The following is a 16,730-nucleotide window of genomic DNA, read 5'->3' as shown; positions in this document are numbered from 1 at the left end:
GCATACAGGGGTACATTTCCAGTCTCCTCTTGTCTTCTTTCAGAGAATCTATCAATGCAAATACCACTGACTGATACCTACTGATACACAAAATAATGGGGGCAAACATGTCAAAGAGCAGTACAAGAAAATATTTGTGAGGATCACATAGTTCAATGAATTTCCATAATACTCAGCTGATTATGACTTAACTATATATATATATGTATATATATATATATATATATATATATATATATATATATATATATATATACTTTTTATGTTTTTTTCAAGGCAAATGGAATCAAGTGAGTTGTCCAAGGCCACACAGTGAGATAAGTGTCTGAGGCAGGATTTGAACGCAAGTACTCCTGACTCCAGGGCCAGTGCTCTATCCATGTGGCTAGCTGCCCACAACAATATATACTTTTAAGACTTAGTCATTCATTTTTGTTTCTCATAAATCTCTCTAAAGGCAGTTCTGTGCTATGCATTATTCTGAAGAGTACTGGAGATGCAGTTAGAAGAGTCTGGATTCAAATGCTGCCAATGATACTTCCTAACTGTGCGTGTAATCCTATATACCCAGTGTTTCGGATTCCTCATTATTAAACTGAGAAGATGAGACTCAATGAATTCTCAATGAATTTAGTTCTAAATATATGATCCTAAGTCACTTAATATTTAAATACTCTGGGCAAATAAAACTATTAGTCATAGAGAATGTACTGACCTTCATACATAGAGAGATTTTACTCATCTGAGAATTCATTATAACAATAAAATCACAAGTCCATTCCTAGTACTTATCTTCATTTCTATACCTTTTTAGATTTAAACAATATGAATTTCTCTCCTTAAATATATAAAATCTTCAACTAAGGAACACTGACAAATGAGGTGAATAAATCAGTGACATAAGTCCAAATGAGATCAGTTCATTTTTTCCCCTCTAAAAGCATCCCTTAAATAGAGATCAATGCTCCCTTCTTACTCTATGAACCCATAGCTTATTTCAGTATTCAGCTCATGTGACTTCCTTCAAAATGCCTTTTTCTAGTTTCTCACTTAGTTTTCCACAAAATCATTTTGCATTTATTTTATGTTGTCTTTACTAACCTTTGAATATGTTATGTCTCATGCACCTCTCTCTCATCCAATAGAATGGATACTTAGTAAGGGAAGGTGCTATCTCACTTTTGTTTTGGTATGACTAAGACCTGGCACAGACCCTTGCACACAGTAGGCAATTAATAAATGCTTATTTATTGATTGATGGAAAATATGAAGCAAATTATCAGTTTCATAAGGTGAAAGATGCTCTGCTGCAATATAATTTCAATTAATTGCAAGAATCACTGCTTTTAAAATATCATTTTTTAATTTTAAGTAGAAATCTACTTTCTTAAGAAATAGCTATAAAGAAAAATGTAATCCACAAGGTCAGTTAATAGTCACCAACTGATTTTATAGCATCTACTGGCAGGCTAGAGTGCAAAAAAAAAAAAACAACAAAACAGTATACATTAATTATGAGGAGAAATTCTTCCAAGATGTTTATATATAATTTCTACTAATCTAAAACTCCTTAGAATGAGATACAGAAAAAAAAATGTTTGGAATAAAATATGAGGAGGCCTGGCACATCCAGAACATTAAAAACCATAGTGAGATCAATTTCAGATTCCTGACCAGTTTACCTAGAGTATCTTTCAAGTCTAAATGGAAATATTTAATTTTTTTTTTTAAGAAAGGTGAGTCTTGGTCACAAGTCCTACAAAGAGTTAGGGCTAGCACACACCAGAGCACTTTAGAAAGGCTAAGTAGAAGAAGCTCATAAAATTGATCTTGTCCAAAGCACAATGTCGCAAACATTTTCTGTCACATGTGTTCAGAATTGAATTGAGTAAATGGGGCTCAACATGAAATTTACTAATGTCATTGAGTACAGTGGGTTACACCCCCTAAACATCCTGGAAACCACATCAAGGTACAGGTCCTTGCAAAAACACCAAAAATTATTGGATGGGAGAAGGTAATAATTACAGGGAAAGCCTCAATGGGCAGCTGGTTATGATTTTAATTGCTGCTAAATACAAGGCTAAGAACTTTACAAAAGGAAAAAAAATATCTCTAAATCAAAGTCAATTCCCCTTTTATTTCTGACTTCTAAAGTAGAGTAAATTCCAAGACTTTCAGATCAAGCTGTCTCCTTCGTGCTAACTCACCAATAATCTGAGGTCATTAGTGTGGTTTGTTTGGCAAATCAGAATGGTCATCTTCTTTAGTTTGAATGGGAACTGCTTTTGAATATAGAGCCATTTACAGTCAGAAACCTCATGGGGATATTTTTAGGTACTGGTACCCTCCAAGAAACCAACAAATATAGGAGGGATTATTCTTCTCACTGGTGCTAAAAATCTTCCATTTTATCTCAACTATGAATCTCTGGTTAAGAGGCAAAAAGAATATCAGGAAGAGAGGATTCTCTTATAGGAGAATTGGATAACTTCCAGAAAGCAAAAGGTTGTATAAATGCCCATGGTACCCAGTCACTAAACTGTGTTTACACAGGGTTTTCAGGTAGTCCCTTCTCTCTCTCTCTCTCTCTCTCTCTCTCTCTCTCTCTCTCTCTCTCTCTCTCTCTCTCTCTCTCCCTCCCCCTTCTTCTTTATGACAAAAAAAATGGAAAAAACAAATCACTAAACGATTAGGCAAATGACAAAAAAAACTTCTTTGTGCTAACTCATTCATTCACAAGATCTCCTGATTTCTTTCCAAGTGCCAAATGGCAGCAGATAAAGAAAAAAAATGACAGCAGGATCCCATTTGGACTTTTGGGCAAGATATTTTTCAAATGCATATTTCACTTCCAAGTGGGGTTCCTTAACTTTTCTTCCCACAGTCTACAGTAGGTTGGTAGTTATCATCTCCAGATCTCCATCTCAAAAGCATACCCTGAGAGGGAAACAATGCAAACAACAAAAACAGTGAACTTTATACTCATGTCAACTTAAGGGGAAAATTCAGGTTTCCAAAAACAGGATGTTAACAATAATTTTTATTGATTGTCCAAGTGCCAGTGGGAATTTGATACATACTAGTCAAGGAGATCTAAATTTGTAAAGCTGTCACACTATGGAAAAGCCTAGAGGAATTCTCATTAGCAGAGGCAATCACACATGGCATTCCTCTCTGTTTTTCTACAAGGCTTTTTCATCACAGAACTCACATATACTGGGAATAATTAGATGGAGAAGCAATTTTGTGCGGTGATACAATCAGAGATCCAGTATGAGCAGGATGGGCAGAGTAGTAGTGAATAGCAGGCTGGATAGTTACTTTAGTATAAAGATACTTCCCATGAAAGAAAGGCTTTCCTCAGATTCAGGGTATACTTCTCCACAACATCCTAATATATTATATTATGCCTGCCCCTTCACCTCTGACTGTTGGATTGGTCTTAACTTAGTGTTCCATTTTGATCTGTAGCTTCCCTGGATTCTTATTGTTTCATATACTGCCCTGAACAGTTAATTCTTTTGTATCTATCACTCTTTTGCATTATTTCATTCATAAATACGCATGTGTGAAATTGACTAATAAATTAATTTTAAAAATTACTTAGTTTCTTAGTAAATAAAAAAGCTACATAATATATTTCATGCAAATTCCAAAACACATAGCATAATTCACACATAAAAGAAATGAATATAAGTAAAGAAATCTGCATATTGGTAATATTTTGTTCAAAGGATCATTAGAATAACAATTTACAGTGTCAATGACTTAATAGCAGCTATTGTTTTTTAATCCAATTTTTTTGAAGAGGACAAATGACATCACAGACAATGTTTTGACTTGTGAGTGGATTGGATTTAAGTGAGGCCAACTTGCACAGTCATCAACCTTACTCTGTCTTCCTGAGTCAATAAAGCCTAGTGGTAGGTCAAAAGTCAGGACATCTGGTGATGACCTAGGATGAACCAACACTTGACCTTGGTGTCTTCAGTGCCTCATCAAGTCGAAGTGCTTCACAGTGCCTACTTTGGGCACCTTCATGGCTATTGGAACAAATTGCTATTTGCTCATTCCACCAAAGGATGTCTTCAACATCCTTGGGGTAAACACTCACTAAAGGGTTTGAGGCCTGGCCCATTCAGTTGCCCTCAACCTTATAGCAAAATGCAACAATAAAATGAAGCCAGTGACAACAGTAACAAAAGCAACAATAACTAAATGACATTTGTAAAAAGAGAGTTAGGTAAATATGTATCATATATTCTTGTCATTATACATTAGACCTATATATAACTAACTTTTCGTTATCCCTAATCAGAGGTGAAAAGGGTGGGAATGGGGAAGGCTGCAATGTGTAGTTCATCCAGAAATTTTTTTCCATTTCCTTTTAGAATGAACTATATGCACAGGGATACCTTGCTAAATTGATTTTGAGAATGATCTCCTATATAAGGAGAATTTGCTAAAGGATCAAAATCAGTTTCCTAAATCAGGATTTATATGCGATGACTTTAGTGGCAATTTTCCAGTTAAACTATGTTATTAGAACCAAATTTAATTCCATTGGCAGTTTCTGTTGCTGCAAACATTAAAAATAAGTAGAGTGAGCATGAAACCAGATTGTGAAGGTAGCAAAAGTTATCTTTAATGTCTCTAGACTCCTTTTTTCTGCACCTTTCTCTTACTGTCAGTGTTGATCCTAACTCTATTCCCTGCCATTGGAGGAAGCTAAAGGCTCCCCGATAATCTCATTCTGTCAAAACAGTTAAGTATCTGATATCAGTTATCTCTACTTGCTGAGATATTATTCACACAATAATTAATACTTAATATCCATAATTGAGTTCCAGTCAATAAAAAGCTCAAATCCTGGAATGTACTTTATGCCCCCTGTATTTTTTTTCCTCTTTTTTTTTCAGTTAAAGCTTTTTATTGGTCATAGTTAATTTCCCCCCCAAAACCTTTCAGAATATCTGTATGTTCTTAGAATGTCAAAATGGAAAGTTAAGACTAAAAGGAATGAGTTTAAGGGAAAGAAGCAGTAATTTGGCAAACAAGCCTTTGAATCCCACACCCACCTTCAGGCCCCCTTTTTCTCCAGTAAGAATTTTGTGCAGCTAGTGGTCAGCATCCTCCTTCTACCGCTGCTGTCGGGTAGATGCTGCTCGATGCTGGCGAGGCATCTCTCCGAGTCTTTGAAAATGGGCATCAGGTAGCAAAGCGGTTGGTGTCCACAGTGCTTGACGATCCAGTCCTGTACCCAGCAGTTTAAGTAGTGGTGAACTGCGGTGGGCACGGGCTCTGGGACCCGAGGAGGAGGAAGACTGCTGCTGGTCCCCACTGGTCTTAGGGTCAAGCGGCCTTCCTGTCTGTTGCCAAGGGAGGCTTGGAGCCATTGACTGTGATGCCATCGGAGGTTGCATTGTTTTCTAGTGTGGCCCTGGCAGGGGCCCAATTAAGACACAGCACTGCCGGTGCCAGTGCTGGAGCCAGCCAGGCCCCCTCCTCCTCCCAGAGGTACCACCAGCCTTTGGGACCTTTAAAAAGACCCTGTGCTTTCAGATTCAAAGGCCACACTCCTGAGCTTCACCCTCTTGATAGCTCTGTTCTTAAAGATTTCCTCACTTGCCACTGAGAAAGTTCCCATCTCTTCTACGTCGTTCTCTTGATCCCAGTTCCTGTCTGTCAACTACTTCTCTGCCTCTCTTTTGGCCATTTTTTTGGTACCCACCGGCTGCTTCCTGGGACTAGCTACACAGCATCATCCCGGATGCCTTCTTCCCTTCAGCCTCAATTGACCCCTGGGTTAGGTGGTGGAAGGGGTGGGGGTGGGGGTATCACCGAGAGAGAAGGGTCGGTGCACAAGTGACCAGAGTGGATCAAGAAAGGCCTCTGATATTTCTTACAATAAGCATGGCATTGAAATTTCATCCTCTTAATACAAATGTGTGTTTATGTGTGTGTGTGTGTGTGTGTGTGTGTGTGTGAACACATATTCAGAGAACTCTAAAAATCATTTTATTGTAGATTTATATTAGAAACTATATTTTTATTAGAGTGATTTTAAAGTTAGTTTGAATTTATTGAGTACACAAAATCTCAACTAAAGGGTATAAAGGGCAAGGGGTAAGAAACTTTGATGTTGGTTCTTTTTATTTTCCCTCTTTTGGGGGGGGGGATTTTTACAAGGAAATGGCAATAAGTGACTTGCCCAAGGTCACACAGCTAGTTAATTATTAAGTGTCTGAGGGCACATTTGGACTCAGGTCCTCCTGACTCCAGGGCCAGGGCTCTATCCATTAGATGCTGGTTCTACTCCGAGTTCTGCTCATTAGTAGGTAGGGAAATTTACCTAAATCACTTATGTCTTCAGAACTAAATTTTTCTCAGCTGCCTATTTATCCGTTGTCAGATATCAGGCAGTCAGGAATCATTTATTAAGGTATTAAGGATCAACTACCCACTATACATTGTATCAAGCAATGGGGTTTACAAAGAAGGGTAAATGATGATCCCTGATCTTAAGGACCTCATGAGCTACTTTGGGGAGACACAATGCAAACAAGTATTGGATAATTTAGAAATAATCAGCAGGAAGAAGGCACTCAAATTAAGAGAAATTGAGAAAAGTTTCCTATAAATTATGGAATTTAACCAGTATTAGGAAAAATATATCATGTGAAGATCAAATGGGAGATTGCAGAGGAGCAAGCTAATGTAAATTGTGAAGCAATATGAAAATTCAGTCATCATTATTATGACTGAATTTAAAGTTTTAAAGATCATAGAATCTTTGAATTTTAAGGTGAAAGGAAGTTTTAGCTATCATCTAATCAAATCCTTTTGGTTTCAGATGAGAAAATTGAGACTAGGAAAAGTTAGGTAACTTGCCTAAGCACAAACAGGTAAATAAGTGGCTAGCAATGCACAAAACTGAATGAGCTGATTGTATCACAACTCTCCCCAAAGCTGCAAAGAGATCCATCCACAAGTCAAGAGGAACTTCCTGATATTCAGCACTGGAGGTTAACTGGAAAATGAGAATCAGGAAGAGTAGAAATAATAGGAAGATAAAGAAGAAAGAAAGGAGAAATAAAAAAGAAAGAATTGGAAAAAAAGGAAAGGTGGAAATAAGCAGTAGATTGTGACAAATTTAAAAGGCTAGATTATGACAATAAATCTAGCCCCTTTCTCCTAATTTAATGCTCCATATGTTTAGCTTAATTCCTGGCAATGGTTATAATATCTCTTGTATAAAATAAGTTTTATTGTGCTCCATTGTCTATTTCTAACAAAAATTGGATGTCCTATTTTTGAGAAAAAATTAATGACAAAAATTTCCCATAGTTACATGCCAAAGTTCCCTGTGAAGAACCCACTGTAAATTCTCATAGAGGACCAAAGTCCAATGTAGGAGGATTCAACATTATTATTCTTGCTGTGTGTTCTTATACCTAACCTTCTGAAACATACTGAGTAACCAGATAGTTACTCATGAATGGAATTATATGAAATTATAAGCACATTTAATTCCATAAAATAGCTAAAATAAATTTATGTCCAAAGGTGGCACTCAATTGTGATTCAATATTAATTAAAAAAATCCAGCAGCTCAACTTCAGAAACATGACTATTAGCTAGAAATTTCACTGAAGCTAATGAATAGAAGAGAAAACAGTGCAAGTTATAATACATTTTTGTCTCTTCATGAAAATAGAAAAATAATTAATTTTTCCATTAGGTTATTAAAAAGATTTTTATTACCATGCCCTCTATGAAAATATAATAAGAAACCTAAGTCACTTAGTAATTTCTGCCTTTATAATTATTGTTATTTAGTCAGTCATGTCTGGCTGTTTGTGGCCTTTTAGAATATACTGTTCATGAGATTTTCTTTGACAAAGGTATTTCAGTGGTTAGTCATTTTCTTCTCCAGTGGATTAAGGCAAACAGAGTTTAAGTGACTTGCCCAGGATGACACAGCTAGTAACTATCTGATCTGGATTTGAATTCAGGTCTTCTTGATTCCAGGACCAGTACTTTTATCCACTGAGTCACTTAGCTGTCTTTACAATTACTGATTTTCATTCTATTATGTTAATTAATATGCTTTCAGTAAAATAATGATTTACTTTAAATCATGAGATAAAGAGTTGTGGAGAAAATATACTAATGTTTGCAGGCTCATAAGAAGCCCTTTTTGATGAATTGACAATATAATTTAAAATTAAAATATGCTGTTTACTAAAGTAATGCTGCATATTTGAGACAAATGGGATACTCTGCATTTTTAATTAATGGCAATGGATAGAATCTAAGCTCCTTAAAAATTAAGGAATATTTATTTTTTGTCTTTATGCTAAATATACAGCATAGTTTCTGATCCACAGGTGTTACTTAATAAATGTTTAATATTGATTAATTGGTTTATTGGCTGGATGAAGTCATCCACACTCTCTCAGTCAGTCTACTTTGTAATGAATAACACAACTGAAAAATAATTTTCCAATATTCAGAGAGAAAACTATGATCATAAAAAAGTTTTCTTTTTTGTTTTGGAAGGAGTTAATTGACCCATTCAGAAATTGAATTCATACTCCTGTCTTCATTAGAATTGTACTCTAGCCAACTAAACCAAGTACCCATAATTTACAAGAAAATATCTGAAAATTATGCTACCTAGAAAGTTCTAATGTCAAGAAATCTATTTCTGTTGGAACAATGGACTCTACTACAAACACTAAGAAAGGAGCATTATTTACTTTAACTTCTTAACTTCTTTTTCCAACTTCAATACCCTAGAGTTTCCATTTTTCTCTCCTACTAAGCCATTCTTCTGTTGACCTTGGCCTTCTCCCCCAAACCTGCTCTAGGGAACAATTCACTGGACAGTGGGAAAACTGTTTCTTGGCTGGCAGCCTTTTCAGGTGGTTGGCCTCCAACCTGAGCTCTGGGGAGGGGCTCATAGGAATGATCATGCTTGATCTTTTTTCCAAGCAGCTGGTCCTTTCTTACTGCCCAATGTAGTGGGAGTTCAGAGGAAACAAACAGTAGAGAAGCCAGTATGGCAAAACACTCTGTCAGGTGGAGAAATTGGCAGATGTAATCAATGAGTGAGCATGATTATTTCCCTATGGAAGTTTTAAGCATGCTTCTGAGTTCATGGGCATTTCTTGAATCTGCTCAGTAAAAGCTGTTTCATCACAGTAGTTAACATTCAATTGTCTATTGGAGACTTCAGGGTCAAGGGAACAACAAGATGGTAGACTAGGCACTTTCCTCAATATTTCTTTTGTCTTAAAAAACAAAAAGAATTTTATAATAGATATAGAGTAATTAGAACTGAATCCACAAGTAAAAGATTAGATAAAATGCTTATGAATAACATAAAAAGTACTAACCTTTAAGATGTTAATTCAACATTTTCCCCATATCAACCTGCAAGTTCCTGGTCAGGACACTCAAGCAGAAACATGCAAAGTGATATAAGATTACCTAAGGTCTTTTTTTCTGAGAACAACATTGAGAGTCCCTTCTTCTACTGAGACCTTCTGCTGACCTTATCCCCTTTGCCACTCCCCATAACAATGATCAGTAGACTGATTAAACTGAGTCAGTTCAGAGTTTGGAGATGGGGAGAAGTGTAATGTCTTCTGTCCTACAATTAGCAATGTTATGACAAATTGTCAGAGAGTCTGTCCAAAACATTGTCCATTGCCTATAACACAGTAAAAATGGTGGCAAATATTTATTCAGGAAAAGAAGAGCTTTGCAATAATTTTGCCACTCAACCCTTCAGGATGTACCTTTATGGAAAGAAGAGTCAAAAAGTAAGTAATGGGGACATTTAAGGAAAGAAGGCTAAAACAATAAAGATTGCAGAAAGATTGAAACTCAAAAACAGAACACAAGTGCATAAGTGAACAAAATAGATCTTAAAATTCAAAGGAAGGATAATTACTAAGGCCTTAAAAATGAACCAATGTTTAATGTAATATATATATGAAAAAGAAGTAAATGAAAAAGTTCAAAAGAAATGAAATTCATAAGAGAAGGAAGTGGGAATGAATATATTTCAGAATTTGTAACTCTTAAACCAGAAATGAAAACTTAAATAACAGATTAGGCTTCATGGTAGAGAGTTTCTCTAAAATAATGAAATTGACAGATTTTTAAAACTAAAAATAACTGAAACATAGGAAAATGTTGCAGGAAAAAAGCAAAAAGATAATGTTTAAAGAACAAATGTAGTCCAAGTAACCCAAAAGCACTGACTTTGAAGATATGCTGAGACAATGAAAGACCTTGATTATTCAAGAAGAATATGACAATTAAAAAAAAGGTCAAATGCCATAATTCAGCAAATGATGAGGGAATTCTTCAGAACTTCTAAAACAGAGCACAAAGTAGCAAATAAAAAGGATCAACAAATAACTCCCAGAAAACTTTACTCTTCCAACTCCAAATCTTATAGTGGTTAAATGTAGCCTTTAGAATAATAACCAACTTATCTGCAATTATCCAGGAAAAAATCTCTAAGTTTAAAGGAAACTGAATTATATTTGTATGATTCTTTCACTTCTACCACGAAGTCCAAAAGGGAAGAGAATGGTGGAATCAAGAATGTGTCAGTAATTTAACTGCTATAGAAAACTCCCATGTGAGAAATCTTTCTTAACCAATTATGTGCTTATAAAGTTTCTTAGACCTCTGAAAGATGAGATCTCTTGGTCAGGTCACACAGCCAATATATCCCAGAGACAGGATTGAAATCCAGATCTTCCTGGCTTGGAGGCCAGAACTATATGGTACTTCACTTTCTCTATGAAAACAAGAGCAATAACTTAATTTGCAGCCTACAAAATGTGAGCCAAATCATAAAAGAAACAAAAGTTCTTTCAATAAAAGATGTATAAGTCATTTCTTTCCCTCAACCCAAATGAGCAGATTATTAAAAAAACAAAAAAAATCCAAATAATAGAAAAAAGAAAACTAAATAAGTAAAATTGTCAATAAATGCCAAATAACAAAATAAATCATTTCATGTTCATCAGTTATTTTTAAATGAGCTAAAATAAATAAAATGATTAATAAACAGGTATAAAATATTTTGATTATTTAAAAAAAAACAATAAACAGGAACCAGAGTAGATGTCCATCATGTAGAGACTTAGGGACAAAACACTGAAAAATACATGTAATGCAATATTGTTGAACTATGCAAAACAATGACTATGATGAGCACAGAAAAAGCATGGAAATGTTTAGATGAACTGATAAAAGTAAAGGAATTTAGGAAAACAACATTCATAACTACAATAATATAAATAGAATGAATGATGATAAAACAATGGAAAATGAATGCTGTGAAAATGTAGGGGTAAACCCAAAGAAGATAAAATTAATGCTGTGAATTTATGAGGATAAATGCAAAGAAGATATATAATAAAACACTTTCCCCACTTCTCTGCTGAGGTGGGAGAGCACAAGTGTAGAACATGGCATAAAATGTAAGCTTTTTTTATATGATAGCTAATTTTCCTGAACTTTTTTATTTTAAAGTATGGTACTCAAAGAGGATACAGAGGATGAACTTTTAAAAAATATCAATGATATCAAACTTCATCTTAACAAATGTTTATTGGAAATTCATCCTTGTCTTTTATATAGCAGAATAAGAAAAATCACTAACACCCATAAAATACCCATAAATATACCATTGCAAATATAATTTCTTTGATCAAAGTAATTTTTAAAAGATTAGGCTTTTACTAGAATTTCCATGTTTCATGTACTTTTTAAAGAGACTGTTAAGTTCATTGACATTACTTCTTAACTGGTGTTTTCGGTAAATAATTTATTTTAAGAAGAGGTAAAGAAAATCAGCAAGTGGAAAATTATCCATGTTCTGATAGAAAGAAGAGAACAAATATTCCTCATATGCATATCAAGTGCACAGTTTAAAATCCCTTTGCATTCAATCAACAAAAAAGTCAAAATAATTATTTTACCCAATTGGTGTGTACAGGTCCAGTCTATTTTTGTTATACATGAAAATTTAAGCAGGTGGCTAGAAAAAAAAGTTTAAGACATCAGAAACAGCTGAATAAACTTTCCATAGTCTGAAGGGGAAAAAGAAGTAAATTTGTTTTTTAACCTTCTTTATATTCTTTATATGCATTGGGGATTTAATTGAGCAGGGTTTCATTTTCTGTTTTGTAGAACATGCTTTGATCATTTTTTTTTAAAATAGGAAAATGTAATTACCATTCAAAGGGATGAAGCTCAATTATCATTTTACCAGAACAATGTTACTTTTAAGTTATTATTTAATTTTTTTTCTTTCCTGAAGTCTTCTGATACTTTATTGTGACACAGAAGTAACCCTACATACTCTGAGTTTATACCAATGAAGGGCAAGCTCTGGCTAGTTCTGCTAAACTAGAAAACACAATAACTGGTACATATTAAAATAATGTTTATCCTTCATTTTCAAAGAAGACCATGATATCAGGGAGTTGGTGATGCCATATTAAGTGTATGAATTGGATTTGAGTGAGGGAGGGCTGTGCTAAAGCACTAGTTTCATTTTTTCCTCCAGAGCCATCTGGGTCCAGTGGCCAGCTATGAATGAGGACAATTGGAGATGGCCCTTGGATGCAAGGCAACCAAGGTTAAGTGATTTTACCCAGATCACATGGGTAGTAAAGTGTCTAAGGCAAAATTTGAACTTAGGTCCTCCTGATTTCTGGGCTGGGCTGGAGAGAGAGAGAGAGAGAGAGAGAGAGAGAGAGAGAGAGAGAGAGAGAGAGAGAGAGAGAGAGAGAGAGAGAGAGAGAGCAATTATTAAGTGTTTACTAAGCTCTGGGGAGATAGATATAAGTAAACAGAAGAGTTTAGAGATCTTATTTTCTAAAGGAAGAATAAAGGAGTGTTTGACAAGGGGTGGGGTGGCAGGAGGAGTATACTCTGAGGTTATAGCATAGAAACTTCAAGATGGTAGAATCATGATTCCTGGCAAGATATGCCAAATGGCTCACCTATAGGGAAGAGTGTATCTATGTGAGTGAGTGAATGTGTGTGTGTGTGTGTGTGTGTGTGTGTGTGTGTGTGTGTGTGTGTGTGTGTCTGTCTGTCTCTCTGTCTGTGAATTGAGGGTATATAGGAACTATGGATTGTTACAAGTGAGGGATATCATACATAAGAAATCATCGTTCTTTGGAAATATTTGAATAAACATTTCCTTATCTCTAATGCATATTATTGTTCCACCAGAGAAACTCACATCACTCTCCCATGGGGATGATGTGGGTTGGGGGATGGAAAGAAATGCTGGGATGCTGGAAGACTTTTGCTGAAGGGGCCTGACTGATGGGAGTGGAGCAGTGACCTGGAAGGAGTTCCTATGTGATGCTCGCTACAATGAAAAGATTGCAGTTAGCATCAGTAATGTTACTTATACCATAATTTCAGTTGTTTTCATATCATTAAGATGTGATATGTTGGGGTGAGTAGGTGGTTTAGTGGATAAAACACCAGCCTTGGAGGCAGGAGTACCTGGGTTCAAATCCAGTCTCAGACACTTAATAATTACCTAGCTGTGTGGCCTTGGGCAAACCACTTAACCCCATTTTCCTTGCAAAAAACCTAAAAAAAAGATGTGACATTTTGTCATCTGAATCATCAGATCAGTTCACAACTCCACTATCAGTGCATTAATATTCCACTTTTCCAACATCTGCAATAATTATTATTTTCCTTTTCTTTAATATTAGCCAATCTGATAAGTGTGAGGTGGTACCTCAGAGATGTTTTTATTTGCATTTCTCTAATCAATAATGATTTTGAGTATTTTTTTAATGAGACTATAGAAAGTTTTATGGGCAGCTGGGGGGGGCATAGTGCATACAGCACTGGTCTTAGAATGACGGGAGTTTAAATCTAGCCTCAGACACTTGCTGCTAACTCCCTGTGTGACCTTCAGCAAGTCACTTAAACCTGATTGTCTCACATCCAGGGTCAGCTCCAGTCATCCTCATTCATATCTGGTCACTGGACCCAGATAACTCCAGAGGAGAAACTGAAACTAGTGTCTTAGCACAGCACCCCCTTACTCAAATTAAATTCATGTGCTGGTCATGGTATCACCTGCCCTGATGTCATGGGTCTTCTTTCAGAATGAAGACCAAACATTAAAGGTAACTTTAATTTCTTCATGGAAAACTGCCCGTTCATATCCTTTGACCACTTATGAATTGAAGAAGGATTTGTATTTTTATATATTTGATGTCATTTTCTATATATTTGAGAAATGAGGCCTTTACCAGAAACAATATCTGTAAAGATTGTTTCTCAGCTTTCTGTTTTCCATGAATTTTTGGTTGCATTGACATTTTTGTGTAAAACCTTTTTAATTTAATGTAAACAAAATGATCTGTTTTGTCTTTCATAATGTTCACCATATCTTCTTTGGTCATAAATTCTTCTCTTCTCCATAGATCTGAAAAGTAAACTATTCCTTGTTCTCCTAATTTGTTTATGGTGTCATCCTTTATATATAATTCATATACCCATTTTGACTTCATCTGGTTATAAAGTTTTGTTGCTTGTTGTAGGCAAGTAAAAGAAATATGTGTCAAACCAAAAGGCAGTTCCCAAAAGATAAATAACCAGAGGGTAACAAAGAAGGAATTGAAAAATATTAGCAACCATATAAAAAATGCTTCCAATCAGTGAAATGCAAATCAAAACAATTTACCTCACATGCTGGAAATTGGCAAAGAGATTCACCTCCCTCTGACCCACTGATAGGCTGTCAGAAATAGGAGAAGTAGGTGAAAACCTCCTAATGATTAAAATGACTGTTCATAGAGGACTGTGTTTCCTTTAAGGCATAGATTAATAAATTGGAGAACTTGAACTTTTAGCAAATTATTTTGATAATAGTATTTCAAATATAATGTTTCTGTTGTAGTACTATTTCATTTTGTCCATTTAAAAACATTATCCTATGAAAGAGTTGACAAAGTAGGCTGTCAGAGCAGTTCATGACACACCAAAAACATTGCTGTTGAGGTGTTGTGATAGGTGGATGTTGTTGGGGATTTATGAGCAATAGAAGTCTTTAGTTAAGATGCTGGAATGTCATAGATAGGATTCCTTCTCTAGGAAATTCCTAAGGATCTAGGGGATAGATACCTTTTGTAACCTCTTCTGAGATTCTATGATTGTGTTACCTACTTGTACTTTTCTACTAACTGCAGACTCATAGTTATGTATGTATGTATATATATATGTGTGTGTGTGTGTGTGTGTGTGTGTGTGTGTGTGTGTGTGTATGTGTATGTGTATCCACATACACAAAAATTTAGCATATCTATCAAGACAGTTTTCTGGGGCATGGCCATTGCACATGCTACATAGTTTCTTATACCGCAGGTGAGAGTTAAATGAAAGGTGGAGGAGAAACCCTGAAAAAGTTTCGGCAAGCCCTCATACCAGAAATCCTCCCTTAATATCCCACAGGACCCTTATTTGTACTTATTTGTTCCCTCTCTCCATCTATACCTATATCTATATATACATACATACATACATACATACATACATACATAGGCATATATAGAAACATATATATATATACACAATTATACATTTACCATGTGTACATATGCATACATCTGTATTTCTGTAAATATTTCACATATATTTATAAATATATACATATATACACATATATTATATACATACAGATGATGAATCATAAGTGGTCTCTCAAACTTCTCATTTTTCATATAAACAATGTAGAACCATCTTTTAAGAATTGTTTCATTACTTCTAGGTCACCCATTGGACAAACTTGGCAATTCTCTCAAAAATCAAACTTATTAAACTTAGACCAATATTTATGCCATATTCTATGACAAATTCAAAGAGAATATCTGACCTTAATGTTGAATGTAATACCATAAAAAAATCAGAAAGAGAGTGCTTATGGGGGCAGGGCCAAGATGGCGACAGGGGAAGAACCTCTCTTAGGTGCTCTCTACATAATATTTCAAAAATCTTAAAATTATGACTCTAAATTTTTGAGAGACAGAACCCACAGAAAGATTCAGTGAGGCAATTCTCCAGACCAATGTAACCTGGAAAATAGTGGACAGACTCCACTACATGGGGCTTGAGGGGCAGCCCATCAGAGTGAAGAAACTTCAGTCTCCTGGAGGCAGCCCCAGAGCACTTGGGAGGTAGTGCACAGCAGTGGGGGCAGTTTCCTGACCTACACCCCAGAAGAGCACAAGGCACAAATTGGAGGATCAGCTGAGGGGACCTTTGCCAGAGCAAGCACAAAGCCTAGGCCCTCAGGAGCAGTGGCCATGCAAGCCCAGATCCAGGAAATGGAAGCAGGCCTAGAGCTGGCAAGTAGTAGCCCCCAGGCAATTGAACCTTGAGTGCTCTTGAGAGACTTTCAAGGTCTGTCCTCTGTACCTGTACCTGTACCTGGAACAGGACTCTGGGGCTCTGACCACATTCAGAACCTGATCAAAGTCTAGGCCCCCCATAAAACAGGACCCCACCACCTCAGTCCCATGGCAGAAGGGTGTACTTGTGGTCATTCACAGGCCAGGAGGGAAGTCAGAGCTTCACACACTGAGATCTTTGTGGGGGGGTGTCCCAATAATACTCAAAAGCTTAGGAAGCACCTCAAAACCAGGCACAGACTAGAG

The 16,730-nt window shown here is 35.9% G+C and overlaps 1 pseudogene; it reads right to left on the bottom strand.

Annotated features, from left to right (window-relative positions):
* Nucleotides 1-2,815: 2,815 nt before the first annotated feature.
* LOC141489372 (nuclear pore complex protein Nup50-like) lies at nucleotides 2,816-5,719 on the bottom strand (annotated as a pseudogene).
* Between the last annotated feature and the right edge of the window lie 11,011 nt (nucleotides 5,720-16,730).

This window comes from Macrotis lagotis, chromosome 5 (assembly GCF_037893015.1).
Source record: "Macrotis lagotis isolate mMagLag1 chromosome 5, bilby.v1.9.chrom.fasta, whole genome shotgun sequence".
Taxonomy (NCBI): Eukaryota; Metazoa; Chordata; class Mammalia; order Peramelemorphia; family Peramelidae; genus Macrotis; species Macrotis lagotis.
This window is presented reverse-complemented; position numbering and strand designations above follow the sequence as displayed.